The sequence below is a fragment of the Rhopilema esculentum genome, chromosome 2 (assembly GCF_057945365.1).
Source record: "Rhopilema esculentum isolate cy_ngs chromosome 2, ASM5794536v1, whole genome shotgun sequence".
In the NCBI taxonomy this organism is placed as follows: domain Eukaryota; kingdom Metazoa; phylum Cnidaria; class Scyphozoa; order Rhizostomeae; family Rhizostomatidae; genus Rhopilema; species Rhopilema esculentum.
Window position 1 is genome coordinate 2,806,624 of NC_142816.1, and position 18,178 is coordinate 2,824,801.

General features: G+C 34.4%; 1 long non-coding RNA gene across 6 annotated transcripts in view; it reads right to left on the reverse strand.

Annotated features, from left to right (window-relative positions):
* The window catches only part of LOC135695331 (uncharacterized), a 76,467-nt gene that overhangs the window by 40,503 nt on the left and 17,786 nt on the right, over positions 1-18,178 (reverse strand). For 3 of the 6 annotated variants that reach the window (XR_016143969.1, XR_016143968.1, XR_016143965.1), the window contains exon 2: positions 6,343-6,484. This is a non-coding gene — a long non-coding RNA (uncharacterized LOC135695331). Of the gene's footprint in view, positions 1-6,342; positions 6,485-8,106; positions 8,343-10,958; positions 11,061-18,178 lie in introns of those variants that run through there. The other 3 variants (XR_016143966.1, XR_016143967.1, XR_010517248.2) reach the window with 3 other exon arrangements.

An 18,178-nucleotide genomic window follows, 5' to 3' on the forward strand; every position in this document is an offset into this window, starting at 1 on the left:
TTTTTGCAACGCTGAATCGCATCTGATGGCTGCGAGAGCGCGTAACGTTGATGTAAGATAAGACTGTAACAGCGCACTGCTGTAGAGGAGTTAGCGACCTCAAAGGTTTTTCAATTGAGTATCACACTCAAGCTTAAAGCATTCCTACGCAGGTTACGATAATCTTGCCAGCAGGGAAGAGAAGTTTAAGGAAAAACAAACTAGACCAAGGTGGTGCAAAAGAGATGTCGTAGAAGTGTTGTTAGGATTCTCCATTCATTTGCTTGTAGCTCAAAACTGTAAAACAACTCTTCGTGGTGTGTCAGTATCGAGCTCGTTTGACTGCTATAAACACTAAAACCAAGTTTTTCTCAGTTTTGTTTCTGTTAGAATGACAAAATCAGCTACCTGGTAGGGTTCGACAAATATACATCCAATTAAACGCTGTTTAAATGTAGTTAAGTATTTGGACAATCTCAAACGCTGTTTGATGGTCTTTTGAAAATTCCTAAAAAGGTCTATATCAAGTGAGTCTTGCTAACCTTTCATGCCTTTAACATTCGTGAAGCTCTGATCATCAAAAAAACCTTTGCTGATGTGATGATTTAATACCTAAAGTGTCCGGCAAGTTGAGAATAATTCTAGGTACAATAAGGACATTGGAAAACATCAAACCAGTGTCTCAGACCGAGTTGTTTTAGTTGAAAAACATCATTTGATGAAGGACAGTTCATTGTCAATAAAGCGATCTCTTCTTGGACAAACAGATTTTCTTGAGCAGAAAATCTTTCAACCAACATTGCTACTTAAACAGATGTTTTACGAAGAGTTTACGAAGAGTTTTATGAACAGTTACTGATTCTTGAACAGAAAATCATTGTCACTGCTTTGAGAACAGAAAGAATTCCTTGAACAAATACTGGTTGTTGAACGAATAGTATATTTCAAATAAAAAGCGTTTCTTGAGCAAAAAGTGTTTCTCGAAATAGGTGATTCTGATTTCATGGTATAGATCACAGCAAATAACATGGCTGTAACAAAATCAAAGATGATTACAGCCTAGCATAAAGTCATCGACGAAAGAACCTTCTTCTTGAAAGAGAAAAGATGGAAATATGCTTCCTTCTACAAAATATGTATCCTATTTCAAACACTCAAATGTTAGATTAGTTCTGTTCCATAGAACCTTAGAGTTTCATGAAGGATTTTTGGATTTTAAATGATAAATCAGTTCACAAGTATCAAGACGAATAGCTGCTTAAAAACTGCTTAGTTTGTTCAGATAAACGAAAGTTATCGAAGCCAGGGATTACCAACCATAGATTAAGAGCGCGAAGACAGTGGCCTAATTCGCTGATGACATATCATGACACGATGGAATCCTATAATCCGAGATTCAACGAAGTGAAACAAGTAAGTATGAAAGCGTGTTAAATTAATGAATAACGAGGTAATCTTCTTTTAAGCATATTGATATTCTTACCAAACCAAAACACTCAAAGAACGGTCATCTGTTAGTTAGATTAGCATACACAACAGAAGAGAAGGGCCACCCATGGAGACTACTAAAGCAGCCTCCTTGTTCTCTTGTCCTTTTCCTATATAAGCCGAGTCCTATTTAGTATCAATTAATATGCTGCATAAAATTATCAGCTGAATAATTTAGCAATGTTTTATTTAAAAGTGATATCTCTGACAAAGGCACAGGAATTTCATGCTACTTCAGCGCAACTCTAAAGGGCTTGGTGAATCACATCCTAGCTGAGCCACTCAATGGGGATCTGAAGTAACATGGGGTACGATTAATATAAAGAAAACAATTTCAACGATTCTCGTGTCATGATTCCCTCTAGTGACATAAATAAGCTGCCATGTTCAGTGCTTGCTCCTTAGCAGCGAGACAATGTATCCTCCGCAGATGTAACATTTCTGTTACGTAATTTCATCTCTTATTACTGTCATTCGTTGCTATGTTTGATTCAATCTTGCCTTCATGGTGACCACACTTTTTGTAGATATGTTGCGGCGATTTTCAAGGTTGCAAAAATGTCTTCAACTCAATGTACTCTATTATCAACTGATGATAACAAACGACTTTTGTTTGAAACCTGAATAGCTTTAGGTATAATTTGAGATCCACTCATTAATGTTTATATGCTTTCTTATTCTTTACTTAGTATGCCCTTAATTCGAGTCTTAGTGAAATCCGCAATATGACCGACCAGGATTAATATGAATTTTTCAAGAAGGTAAAGATTTCAATTTTGCCCGTTTATTCAATTTAAACTTTGATGACTTGGCATCCTACAAGGAAAATTTCGTTACATTTTGCAACTCATGCAAGAATAATCAGATAGTTTTTCTAAATCCCATTATATTTACTTCTTATTAGAGGTCGATGGTGGTGCATCATCGCCGAATTGGTGATGTCCTTACCAAATTCCTAAGATATTGTGATCGCTATTTGAGATACAGATCAATGATAATTAAGAATAAACAACGTTCAACGGTCTAAAAATTGTTTTCTTGGCCATAATATACTCTGCCTAGTCCAAAAAAATCCATAACGGCCTAAGTGGAATCCTTGAGTTGAAATGAAATATTTCAATACATTATGAAATAGTATACAAAATTATGGAGAAAAAAAATTAAAAGTTTGATGTCATATACTACGATAGAGTGCAATATTGCATGATATGATATTGTAAAACATTGCATATTTTGATATTGCGAGAAATAACACCACAACTTTATATGGTATTCAATAATGTGATATGATATGATATGATATGATATGATATGATATGATATGATATGATATGATATGATATGATATGATATGATATGATATGATATGATATGACATGACATGATATGATATGATATGATATGATATGATATGATATGATATGATATGATATGATATGATATGATATGATATGATATGATATGATATGATATGATATGATATGATATGATATGATATGATATGATATGATATGATATGATTTGATATGATATGATATGATATGATATATATTTTGCTCTGTTATAATCATATTTCACTACATAAATTGCATTTTATCATTATGTTTAATATCATATTATATCATGCTAACTTTATTGTGTTATGATATGATATGATATGATATGATATGATATGATATGATATGATATGATATGATATGATATGATATGATATGATATGATATGATATGATATGATATGATATGATATGATATGATATGATATGATATGATATGATATGATATGATATGATATGATATGATATGATATGATATGATATGATATGATATGATATGACATGATATGATTGATATGATATGATATGATATGATATGATATGATATGATTTGATATGATATGATATGATATGATATGATTGATATGATATGATATGATATGATATGATATGATATGATATGATATGATATGATATGATATGATATGATATGATATGATATGATATGATATGATATGATATGATATGATATGATATGATATGATATGATATGATATGATATGATATGATATGATATATATTTTGCTCCGTTATAATCATATTTCACTACATAAATTGCATTTTATCATTATGTTTAATATCATATTATATCATGCTAACTTTATTGTGTTTGCATGAAAATGAAGTTCACCAAATGATTCCTCTTTTTATATTTTTTGCTCGATTTACAGCTTTTTATCAAAGTGAATAGGAAGAAACAGGCTTTTGTAATTTGAAAAGTTTTTGCACACTTGCAGGGGCTCCTATAGTTGGAAACGTTTCCAAGCATTAGAGAAGATGTTTGATGTCAAATGACCTGATATTTGACATCGCACGCGTAAAAATATTATTTTGCTTCCTTGAACGGCAGGAACAATTGAAAATAACATTGATATCAACAGGCTAGAAGTTACGCTAGATATCAATGTTTCACGCAAGTCTGGTTTAACAAAAAGCGTACAAAACAGTGATGAATATAAAATTAACCAATAAATACATTTGTATTTGTCATCAGACCCCTTTGCTATCCATTGGAAACACACGATAGGTTCATCAGTGTCCCGCGAAGAGCCCGCAGCGATTCAATATCGTCTTATTGACTGGTAACCACACTTCCCGCAGAGATCCTGCGATGATTCACAAAGATGCGAGATTATCTTCAACTTTATGCACTCAATTATCATTTGATGATAACATCCACAAAAAGCGGAATAAAGGAACATTGAAGGCAGACCTATTCGCGAACGATAGTTTTATGTTGACTACTGAAATGCGACACAGGCTAGAACACATATATGATTTTGGCTACAAGTAGCTGCAGGCAGCACCACACTATCAGCTGCGATCCGCAAGCCCGCAAGCGAAGGCATTTCAGCTTTGAGCGACGACGCTCATAAATACATGGCTGTAGTTTAACATATATGACTTGATTGATATTTAGGGGTCAGGTGCCAGAAATACAGCGTAGCTGCGAGCATATGCAAGTTTTCCAGGAAGGGGTGCGACGAAATATCAGACTGCATTTAGTAGCATTGCAATTGTGGTCATAAGCAACCAAGAGATGTACCAGAACACTGCCTTATCTCTGACAAACACAACAAATTTGTGTTTATTTTTTATCACTGAGGAGATGAAAATTGAGGGCATTTTATACCAGCACAGACAAAGAAAGCCAAAGCTTATGAGCCTTTTACTCTTTTAAACGCCCTTTATCAGGTAAACCGAATAAAATGAAGGCTTATCCTGCACAACGTGGTTATCACTGCTTTAAATATAAGCACAGTTTGCGCTTCTAGGGCTGAAAGAAGAGTGTGTAAGTTAAACACAAAGATTCCAACCATAGCCTATTCTAAAGGAAATTTGCTGCGAGGGCAACCCTTTGTTTATATAAAGAGGAGGACAATAGCCTATTGTTTAAAACAATAGAAAGTCACTTGGGCTGGAGGGGCAATTGCCCCCCCGCTCCACCCTAGATAGTATGTTAAAAAAGGCCCTGGTTACAACCGACTATCAAATTCTCCAGCATCCGTTAAAATAGTCACTTACATGCTCTACATAGGAGAAAATGTGATACCCGCCAAGAGGAGAGCAAGGGAGCAAGTTTCAAACAATACTCGACTTCTTTAGCTGTATGAGATACACTGCGTTCCTAATAAAATCAAACTTGCAAATTTTATCAAACGTTGTAACTAGTTTCTTGCAAATGGTATCATTTTCTAATGAAAGAAGTGACGGGACAAACCAGAAATGGTAAACAAAGCATAAATGAAATTCGTTTCTGGATACGATCTTAGACCACAAACTGCAAAATGAAATCCTTAATTCCTGGGGCCGTCTTCCCTTTTTTTAAGCCGGAATAGGCACGTCAAGAACCAGTTCAGAATAAAGCGTAAAACTTAGAGGTAGATATATATTACCTTTGAAGTAAACATGCTTCACACATGTCTAGGGTTTACAAGCTGGCTGTCTCTTCCAAGCACCGCGGAGCATTGAGAAAAGTGGGGGGTCTAAAAAAAGTGGGGGGGGGCTAAAACCGTATTTAAAGAGGCTTTTCTGGTAGTTTGACATTTAATTTTTGGCATTTTTATTTGGCTAAAGCCCCCCTAGCCCCCCTGCTATGCGGTGCCTGTCTTCTAGACGCCTATGTTCCTGAACTACCTGCAGCTCAAGATTTAGCTCCAAAATACCTCTTTCTCAAACAACTGCACATTACACTGGGTATAACAGCCTAAGAAATCTAAAGGGAAGGAAAATTTAGGGGGCCCCATTTCCACTTACCCCATTTCCCTATTTCGACTCTGGTTTCCAGAATACTTAAAATTTTTTTGTGGTAAATAAAACCCGATATTTATTTTAACTTACAATCGTATGCATAAACAAGGCCAAGTTGTGTTCTAGCTTCATAATTTGGATAATAATACGATGGAAGAAAATGTGTCTTCAAATGCTAAGGCGACTCCATCTTCTTCTTCAATCATCTTCTTTTAACTTTCGAACAAATCTGAATCATTAATCGTACTCGACTCGGTGTACCAAACATCATAAGAAATAATTATAATCTGAAAAACTAGGACCATTTCCCAAACAAACATATACTGTTGACATTCAAAGCTGTAGTTAGATTTATTTTCTGCTCCTTTTAGCACCATTCTACGATATTCCAGGACATAATTTAGTACTGTTCCGTGTTTTATCGATAGAGGACTCTAAAAGCTTGAATTGCATGGTATGAAGAAAATAGCCTTTAAAATAAGCTTGGTTTTGATTTGAACAGCGCCGACACAAAAGAACCATGAGACTAAGCAATCAACAGGATAAACTATAGCAAATTAAAAGAGTACCTTGAAACAGCAGATTGCTCGCCAATGAGATCAATTGTTACAGGATTCATGGGAGAAGCAGCAGGAACTTTCGATTCTCGCTCCATAAACCTTTGCTGCATTCTATCCCACGTGTTTTGACCTTGGGTCAGTCAGAGCAATCCTGGGAAAAAAATGTTGAGATTGCTTAATAATGACAAGACAACAAAATATTGTACTGAATATGAAGGCTATAAATTGTAACATGGAACCAACTCACATTTCTATACAAGAGGCTGCTCTGTTAACATCAAGAGATGTGGTGACAGAGTAGAAAGAGATCACAGCAAATGATAGGGCTGTGCCAATTTTGGCTATCATACATTCACAATATTCCTTACTAAAAAAGTGCGGCACAAACTAAATAGGCAGGGATAGCGGAAGGGCTTCAAAAAAACTGCATTGGTAGATGAAGGACATTTTGATGCCAGATAAAAAACAAAAGTTTAATTATATGATACAATTTAGAAAATGTCCTTTTACTATCAACAACGCGCTACTTAATGAAAGCGTCTTTCTACGCCAACAATGGTACAATGATGAGAAAAGACGGGAAAAAGGCTAGAATACAGCATTACTTCGTTCTTATTCATCAGTTTATAATTTTAAATAAAAGCTTTCGACTGATCATGTATCAACAAAAGCTAAGCTTGTGTACTAATCCAGCTTGCACTTTAGTTTTGATTTTGACTTCAAATTCACCATTCTTCTAGACCTTAGGGTGTCCTTTTTAGCTGAAAATTGTAGGCGTTCTCCAAATATGCGTTTAATTTCAATATTAAAAACTCCGCAGGGCGCTTATACAGGACACTGCAAAGTTTCAAAAGAGAGAGAGAGAAAGAGAAATGTTGATACCTCACTGATATATACCACTGATATACTTTATTTTTGCTTCTTTAAATAGTGATGCGTTAAATAATTATGCTAATTATGCTAATTATGCATTGCAATATATCCTATTAGATAACATATGCCTGATCTCCAGCAACTGCTGCATTTGTATGTGGCTCCATATATATCTAAATTACTTTCGATTGTTGAATATACAATGATACTTTGAGAGCAAAAAGATATGCTTAAAATTATAAACAATGAGCTTTAACAGTAAAAGTTCGATATGTTTGATTTCTTTAAAGTTTTCGAATCATCTTGGAATTTTTCTCATTTTCTGAAACCTAAATTCTCAAGATTGATAGCAACAGTCTCAAAGGAATAAAGCGGTGCAAATTTTGGTGCTCTAGCACTGTCTATCTATAATGAAAATAATCATTTAGGATCTAAAATGCATTTAGGATACTTAAATGTAAGTCACTAGCCTCAATAGCCGGATTTTTTCAATATGCATGCAGTGTCTTTGCTCAAAATATTAGAATAGCGCCCCCTTTTTATTGGAACAAAGGCTTGCTCTCATGTTTTAAGCCTTTGAGGAACATCTAGATGCAGTGCTCCTTAAAACTGTTGAAAGTTATCTGAGAATTCTTCACGTTATGTAAATAAAACTAAATATTTCTTCTATCCTAGCTACAATTTGAAAACCGTATATCTTCCAAAATTTAATGAAAAAACTAATGACAGAAACAAAAACTTTCAAAATTCAAAAAGTAGTGACAGATTGATCTGCTTTTCTATCAGAAAAAATATCTTTGATAGCAAAGGTTTTAGAAATACAAAAATCGTTTATGTTTTTCTGTTTTATCACTATCTAAAAATAAGAAGAATTCAGCAGAAATTGAAACATGCAGAAACCTTTGGTACCGTTGAAACTGAGAGCCATTTGCTTAGCCTCTAGTCGCAAGGCCGCAGTTTGAACAAATGCTGCACAAATCCAGTGACGTTGCGTTGCCATTCTCGCTGGGGGTGGTGTAAGAGATGCAAACTATATTTTACCGACAGAAATTATTTTGTTACATTAATATTTTGTTATAAATTTAATTCTACCGACCATTTCTCTAAAAGTTGAACTCCCCCCCCCCCCACGTGCTACGCCCCTGCACGAATCAATTACTACTTACTATGCAAGAGCCTGTTCAAGAAGAAAACCAAAAATGGTGTAATAAGAGACTGAAACTGGGTTGTCAGCCGAATTGTTAATGTCAGCCTTATACTTAGGAATAAAACTGACAAAAGATGTTGAACACAAGAAGAACCCGTTAAACTAGCTGTGCAGATATCCTTTAGCTTTGAGATATGTACTCTATAGCATAGAAGTCCCTGCTAAGATTTTGTATTGGGATAAAAAACTTTCGGCATCCTACAAAGAAATCGGAAAACCACACATCATTACTCGCAGTCAGTGCAGCGAATTTTCTCTGTCGTGTGGAACACATCAAAGGCTTGAAGTTAAGGCAAGTTTATGTATCCCGGCCGAGTTCCTTGTGTCGTCTCGTCTAAGAAGATGGGTCGCCCAAGGGGTGGATTCTTTGAAGCAACCGAATTAAAAGCCAAGTTTTTCTCTCACAAATAGCCACGTAATTTCCCATAATCTATTTTCCAAAAACGAAAGGGGTGCCGACCAGATGGAGTAGGCATCCCCCCAAAAAATTTTTCGCAAAGGAACTTAAGTAACATAAAAATACTTGGTAATGATTGTAATCAGCTGTTCTAGTTATTGTAACCCCCTGATTCGAACATTGTAGAAAGAAAGTTGGTAAAAAATTGAAATCTTCTCTTGGAATTTTCAAGTTAAATTGTATAATCTTAAGCAAAAACAAAATAATAGTTGCCAAGTATTAAACAGAGATAGGGCCAGTGCATCGTCTAGAGGTTACTAAAAGATTTGCTTCGACTACTAAATTTTAGATTCAATACTAAATTGCAGTGTTCTTTAGGAACGAGCTGGTGCTCATTTGGCCATCTCACCCAGTTTAAGAAAGCTCAATTTTGTTCAAAAGTATGTTATTTCATGATGGTATCTAAGATGGTCACAGAATATTTATCATGAAAAGAATGTTTGAATTTATAATGAATTAATATTTTCAGCAGCAGCAGGAGTATAAGCATTTCTTGAAATACGGTAGTCTTCGAAAGAGTGCTGCATTGAAATTACGACTCTTTAAGGAACGAATCTTTTGCAAGCAGCTGAGAGCAAGTTGGAGTAAAATATTAGGAAGCGATTCAACCATAAAAGTTGTGTATTTTCGTCAAAAATAATAAAAAACATAACTCAAAACGAATTAAAATATCAGGATAAAATGACTTTGATAGGCTATGCTATCAGATATCATACATTATCAGAAACTGATATAAATAGTAAATAAGAGAAAATAAAAATATATAAACTATAGGTACATGATTATCATGTAAAAAAAATCACAAACAATCGAAAATTCTTAATCAAACTTGAAGTCGCTCAAATACGATTATAGCAACAACAAAATTAGCACTTTTCGCTGTTTAGCAAAAAGAATTAGATTTCCTTTCTTGGTACTACAACTATTGTTGAAACTAACCCTTATTTATAGCAATATCTTGCCATGCCTCAATATTCTTACAAATTTGCAATTGTGAGCCTAAAATATTCTTAAATCACACTTGAGGAGAAATTTCGAATTTTTGCTTCTGTTCTTCTTCGTCAAAAACATTGAAGTAAACAAAACATGCTTGCACAATACAAGCTTCAAAGGTGCTCATCGTACTTTTGGTGGAAGTAACGAATATCTTGTTCTAGTTCAAAAACCTTATATCAATACATGTCGAATTGTTGATGAAATTCAAGCCTTTCTGTAGGCCTAATTCTTGATTAATTCATGAATTTTACCAATTTTGAACCTCCGAATTATTAAGAAATCTTTTGTTATAAAAACACCTTTAAAAGCTTTTGCTCGACTCGTTGAAGCACATCAATGTTTGAAATAGTCAAGTTTAACTTATATTTTGAGCTTTAATTTAGTTTGAAAACTGGCAAAGCATATACGAGGATGAATTGCAAAAAATAAACTTTAAATCGTGATTCAATCAACAACAAGGAAGCAGGTGTCCGTAAGAAAGTATGTTTTTTTCATTACACAAGGCTCTGTTTTTCTGTTACAACAGTTGAAGGGGCTGTTCAGTTGGTGAGTATTTTGTTCTTACTTCGATAAAGTAATTAATCCCCTGTTGTAGTCGAATCGATGGCATTAGTTCCTTTTCATCTCTGGAAAAATTCGTGTGGTTTTATTTTTATTTATCTTACGTAAAAAGCGGAATTTTATGTGATATTAATGCCAATATCAGAATGACGGGTTTATGGCTTTATGCTTCGATTATTGAGAAAAAGCTACTTTGATTACATTCTGTGATTGAAAATAATTTGTGTGATTTCATAATTATAAACAAAATGCTTTTTATATTCAAATATTTTGATAAAATGATTATATCAAGATGAAATATGATTTCATTTGTAAGAAAAAAAATTCTTCGCATATCGATGATTATAAATAAAAGGCTTCTATAATTCTATGATTATAAAATTTATTACAAAGTCATAGCAAAATAATGTCCGAAATTACAAAAAAAAATTATCCTTCAAGAACAGGCACTTTCTTTATCAATATATTAAAACATGTTTCACACTCTTAAACATCATAGATCGGAAACTCTACGCTAGGAAATATATATACCCAATTGTGGATCGAAATAGGCCAATCAGAAACACGAGAAAATGACTGTTAAGGTTGCCCAATCAGTGCCGCTTGCCTATTGAGAAAGTTACCAATGGGGTCCTAAGATAAAAACGAACTCCTTCTGACCACAAAAGGTATTAAGATTTGATTATGACAAAAAGATTCAATAATTTCATGATGATTAAATGATTCTGTGACTTTAGAATATGGCTACATGACTATGAAGGGCGTTACATTTTCACTAAGTTTTTTTCTAAGTTACAATCAGAGAAAACTATTTCTTGGTAGAAACAAGCATAGGCACCTAGGTTAAGGCAGTTTGCAAACGTGCCTGGACTTTGCGAAAGAGATTGAGGGAGGGGGGCGAATCTACAGTAGAGTACTTCACAAATTTACGATACAGTACTTCACAACTACATTGCAATAACGATACCACCAGGAGGGACATAAAATTTCATAACAATACACTCACAATTCATTCAAAGTCTACGCTAAAAAAAGGTGCTAGGTGAGTGACTCAAGAAAAAGCTTTTCATATGTAAAACGCTGAAAAAGGCCAAGAAAGAAACAACCATTCGCTTAAGCCACTCGCGTGATTAATCAGTTTTGCTGATTAACCATAGTGATTAAATCAAACTGGTTTTTACACTAGCAATAACAATGACAGATATGGCGATACTGCGACTTGGCATGGGGTCACTCGAATAAAACAGGACTCCAAGGTAACGCATCCCTTTGATCCGTTCGCTCTAACGAAATCAGCCGTACCGTTCGCGTAGCTCAAGAGTTGACCCAGAAAATCCTAACTCATCGACCGCAAAATAGATAATCGTGGTATAATGATGGTTTCTGACAGTTTCAAGTTTATCACGTAGCTCTTTGACGTGTTTTGAAATTTACAGCAATAAGTCAAATCGATCAAGATAGAACTTAAAATCTTGGATACATATGACGTAATTTTGACGCGTGCACGTGGTTAAATGTAGCGCAAATATATTATCAGGATTTGCTAACTAATTGATTCCGAAGACCATCCAAATTGACACATTATTAAACTAGCAATCGATTATTGCTTTTATGATTTTTCAATGAAGCACGTTAGCAGCCATCAGGCAGGTCTCTTGGCTTCTCAGAATATGCATAGAGCTAACCTTTCAAAAAGGTCAACAGCAGGTAAGGGGAAAGCAGCAGGTAACATTGGAATCAATGTAACTCTAAAATAAACCTGAGGTAAAAATGGCAACCTTTTAAGCAAAAAAAAACAGAACAGCTGCCGAGAATCTTCTCGAAAAATTAAAGCATCAAAACTATCTTTAAAATACATAAAGCGACCCATTAAATAACATTTGCCAACGAATTTTCGTAATGAGATTCTAGAAAAATCAAATATTCAGCCTTTGTCAAATCATTTGTAGTCACAGTTAAAAGGTATCTACATAACATGTGATTCAATCTGAGAAATGTTTCAAAAGTTACTTGATTAAATGTCTGTTTGCTTTTGCCTAGAAAAGTAGAAAGCTAACGAGCTCTTTGTGAAAGTTTGGTCATGTCAGGAGCTCAAGCCACAGACCATTGGATCTTTGGTCAGCGGCCCAAGCCACCAAGCCAGCCTCGCATGACCAAATTCTACCTTTGGCATCAAAAAGTCAATCTTCAGGTGCAAATAATTGTGCCTTCGTAGATGCTTGTGCAGCAATGAAGACTTCATAAGGCAAAACTAGATGTACTTTTTTATTTTGATTTTGAAAGTGAAACTAATGAAGTGAAACTAAGTATGAAAATGAAGAACACATTCAAAACCCATTTCTCGAGTCAAATGTTTCTAAATATAAAACATAAAAGAAAAATTGTGATTTGTAACATTGAGATATGGTTGGCTAAATATTATTTAATAAAAATCTTTTGAAAGTGAAATAGGCCGTATTCATAATGACGTCATTTCCTTATTTCGCGCATTGCATTGTGGGATTTGTAGTTATGGTGCCGCTCAAGTCGCCAATTAAACAAAATAAAGTCGCTGACAAAATGACATTACCTATCGAGCTACCTTTTCAGACCATATTTCTGACGCAGGCTGCCCTATTTTTTAAAAAAATTCCTCATGCTTGGGCAAAACGTCCTCTGAGGAAGCTCTTGGTCCATGGGATCAAGAAGAGGAGGTAGCCTTTTGGCCTAAGTTTAGCCTGAAAACTACGATGGGCAGACAACGGGTGAACAAATCTGTTTAAATTAAAATCCCCTTCAACATACAAATTTAATATTAAATAAAAAAGTAAATGCCATCACTACATGAATACATACATGCAGTTAAAGCTATAATTAAGTACAACAACCTAGCTAGATAGCAGCTGCTCTACCAGAGAGCTTTGTTTCGATTGCTTTCAGTTCGTAGGTTTGATTGTTTTTTCCATTAAGCGTGGGGAGCTTTTTATATCAATTAGAATACGATTCACAGCTTTCAGAGCCGAATACACCAATTTGACTTACGGCCTCGTTTTGAAAAATTCTTCAAATTGTAAACTGTACAAAATTGTTGACCTCAGATTCGGATTGAGAGAAAGGATTTTAGTCCCACTTGGCAGATTCTATTATGGTATTGCTCACGGTTTTGATTTTATGACGACATAAAAATAAAAATTCTATAAGGGATTTGACCGTAATTTGTGACTAAGGGGGCAAAGATTCCCCCGGAATGATTTCAAACTTCATTTTTCCGTAAAATTTAAAATACAAGCTCAAACAATATGAAAAATGGTATCCCGCTTAGAATTATGGTGATAAAACCAAATCCGAGCTTATAAAAAGTCGTATAATTAAGTTTGGAGAAATTTCCAAAACGAGGTCGTAAGTCGAATTGGTGTATTGTAACCCCTTGTAAGTTCCTGCAGCTCCTTGTTTTGAGACTGGAGTGATGCGCCCAATGATGATATTCACCCCAAAGGCTATCAGGAAATCTTAGTTGATTATTTTGCATACCCTATCTGATCTATCAAAATTTTGTTAGTTATACAACGATAACCAATTACTTCTTTTTTTGCTAAAGTTCGTCATCAAAGACATTAGAGAATGGGGTTAAATGTCCGTGAGGGGAAGGATATGTTTCAGACTTAAAAGTGATGTCCCTGGACGAAGACCTCCTTTCCTTGTGCGTGCAGAGATCAATGCTTCCATCAAGAATTTGAATTCTCTTTAAAATGTACATATGGATCAAAGCAATGCACAAATTCTTTATGCAAACTGCTTATATTTCTTTTTGCATCAAAAACTAGCATTATTTAACTGATGCAAACATGCCATTGAAAATTTAACGACATTAGTTTGCCATATATTTAGAAAGATATTTCAGTAGGCGTTTTGGTGCATTTGCTGTAGAATAAGAGTTTGACATCTGACTTCAAACAAATAAAATCAAAACAAAAAAAGTAAAGAAACTGTTAGATTTATATGATATATGAAAGAGGTTGTAGAATACAGAAATCATTTATATGAAGAAGAAATACTTGGCTGATCAGTTCTACGTGGTTCTCTAAGGAAGACGTTCTGCTTTCTCTAGAAATAACCAAGTATCTCGAGCAAGACACAGTAGTGTAGAAGACTTAAATATAGTTTTCGAATAAAGTGCAATGTTTGAGAGTGCTACTAACGGTAAAATACTCCTTACAAGAACATTGTACCGGCTCTGGAGCGAGAGGGAATTCACTCTTGCAAATAGCGTACGAGATTTCCCCTAAAACAAAAGGATTTCCAGGGATTTTCAGATAAAACAATAGGATTTCCCCAAAAAGTGTACGAGATTTTCTTGGAGTGATTTTCCTCTCGCTCTGGAGTATTAGACTCTGGTATGTAAAACTAGACTTTCCATACTCACAGAGATGTTTCGAGTCCCACTAGCTGATACGGTAATAACATTGAGTTCGACAAAAAAGCCTGAACACAACAAGCCAGAATACTTTCAAACCGAAACGTTAGTTGATTGAAATCAATTAAAATTGTTATTAAACGAGGATCCGAATGCTTTTTCAACATCTAATTGCCTTTTCATGGCATACGTTCTAAGTCTTGCACCTGACTCTTGCTTTTGGTTACGAATTGTTTCTTTAACATGTTATGAAGCTTGAGCACCTGGAGATGGGCTTATAAACCTCGTTACTTTGTAAAAAGCAAATTCCGTATACAAGACAATTTACTAACAATGTAAAAATGAGATTAACAAAATGATTTTCAGGCGTTATATGGTGAATTATCAATAATGACAGCTCGCTACACAATAAGGCTTTTTAAATCCAACGTAAGAACTAAATTCCCAGATGTGCCTTTTAAATTTTACGATTTTGTAAATGCTGTATCATACTGAGGTTGCGTATCATACTAAAGTACTTTGCGATATGAAATAAAAAGGGTCTGATAATGGTTTTCCTGACAACTTTATGACGTTATTTGTAGTTTTCGCCTGCACTACCACACGAGTTTGATTAAGTAGAAGAAAAATAGGGATTCGACAGCTAGCTACATGCAACTGCGAATAAAGCTCGACTTCAGAAGTTTACGAAGGATAATACACAAGATTCCTCTCGACATCCATCTACAACTTTAACTTCCTCTACTTCGGTATCAACATCCAGATATCTTATTACTCAAACTTCGATAACCGTCTGGAAATACACAACGCTCGTTCAAAGCCCTTTTTCGTAGACATTGCTTTCTTCTTCATTTGATGTTACTGTAATTTTTAGGAAAGAAAATCAGTTTTTAAGAACAAAACATCAAATGTTTCCTGGGTCACTATTTCAGGATTATTCAATCTTTTTATATAAGCGAAATGACGAACAAGTTTTCATTTCTTTGAAAGAAGAAAAAGAAGGCATTTTAGATATGTGGCAAACTTACAAACAGAAATGGATACCAAAGATTCAAGAAATCAATTCTTTTAAATTTTAGTATAAGAATTAAAGATGATACTTTCAAATCGCAAATTTAGGTGCAGCTTGACGTTACAGGTTGAATGATTACAGATTAAAGAAAATTATTGACAAAATCTATTTTACCCTTCTACACAAAGACTTGAAAGTTCTGCATAAAGTTTTCTGATTCCGAAACCGGTAGAGTTTTCAACTAAGATACACAAAGTAAATAGCATTGATGTTTTTATATTGCTTATCACGTTGTAGTAGTTCTATTAGAGTTTATTGCCTCCGCTGTTCAGAGTTTGAGAACAGAGAATGACGAGGAAAACCTTTTATCAGATAACTTGATCTACAGAAAATTTCAGAGATTGTCTGCACTTACTTGCTGCTCGACTTAAAACAAATAAAGACACATTTATCAGAAACAGACTTCATTTTAATTGCAAAATGAAATTACGTGACCCTAACGGACAAAAGACAATTGCCAGCAGACAGAATACGCCGCAGAATGAGCATGACCTTCGACAAATTAGTGCACTGCTCTTCACAAGTGAAATTTGATTTTGAAAGCCATAACAATTTATTTCAATATTTTAGGTAAAGATGGAAAGATAAGCAAAAGGTATTTGAAAACATCAGAGCACTTGATTTCATCTGATAAGAAAAGTGAATGTTAAAACGGTGCACCACCATGTGATGATAACGGACAAAAGCGACAGTGAAAAGCCGGTAAACTAAAGCGAACAATTCAATTTCTGCAGACTTTAGACATGTCTGCAGCCCTATAAAGAAAGCATGGAAAATGTTTGGTTATTTATATTACATCACTTGGCAGTGAAATGGCTAAGTAACTAGTAATTTCTTTGTGAAAATGCGAAAAGAAAGTTCGCAAATTTTCCAATAGTTGCCTTATGTTTTTGAGTGTTTTCATTTAGGATGACAGTTCAAAACGTAAACATTTCAACAGGCAAGATCTTTGGTGTTTTATCTTCAATACTAAAAAAATTGAATCACATTGAAAAGATTGAAGATGAGGCAAAACAAATCATTTTTCATCAATTACGGTAAAAAACGAGCGAGGAGATATTTCATGGGAGAAAACAATAAAATATATCATGGTTTAAGAAGGAATAATCTTCTCTAAATAACAAAATCAAGAAAATTTTAGGACCCATTTGCCGTACTTTCATAGCAGCTGCTAAAATCGAAAACTTTTTCTTTTTCCATGTTTCAGTCTGCGAGATTTCAATTACTTTTAGTTGTGTTGGTATGCAATTATATTATTTTTATTTAACTAGAAAATCTTCATTCCTTTAATAAAAAATCTGGAAAAACGGAATTTTCACAAAAACAGTATGTATTCGATGACATCATTGTCTTTAACCAACCACCCTTAGTTTATGATAAATTTTCCGTTTTTTTTTCTAAATTTTCACAAGAAACGTATCCTTAAAAAATTTCTAATCTCTCTGGCTTGGTCTTATAAATGAAGAAGACCTGTGAATCAACATAAAAGCTTTATAAACGACCTATCTATTAATTTATTAAGTGTTAGATATCTTCTACACTCATATCTACTTTAACATCCGCACTTCCAGCTATATCAGATATCCTTCATGCTAACGCGATTATGTAGCCTAAAACAACAGAGTTCACCAGTCTTATTAAGCGATATCTAAGCCCTGGCAAAACGACTAAATATTTCACTAAACATTTCATTCAATATTTGTTTAGCGAAGTTGAGCGAGGGTGGCAAAACTTGACTAAACTTTGCACTAAACTTTGCTCAATATTTTTGAACTGCGACCTGTGTAAGACGCTGTGGGGTTGTAAAGGATATTACATAGGAAATTTCTTTCTGTTTTGGTTGTTGTACGTTAGCATAAAAGACTTCCAGTGCAAAGAGTGGGTAAAAATAAAAATTTGCTGAAAGAAAGGAAAAGAAAATACTTTTTAGCATATCGATAACAAAGTTGACTGTTGAAAAAGTCAGTAGCCTACAAGGAGACAAAGCAAATGTCTCACGAAAACATTCTAGAGATTTTGGGCCACTTAGAGACAAGAAAACCGAAAAAACCCTGGAAAACCTTTGGATTCCGACAGCTACGGCGCCTGTGCTGGCACAACAAATGTATAATTGGTAGCAAAACGACTAAGCATTTGCTAAACAACACTAAACAACACTAACATTTTTGACCAGAATCAAACTTTGCTCAACAACACTCAACACGACTAAACAACACTAGACAGGGTGGCAAAACAAATAAGCTTTCCACTAAACTTTTCACTAAACAAAAGTTGTGTGAAATGTTT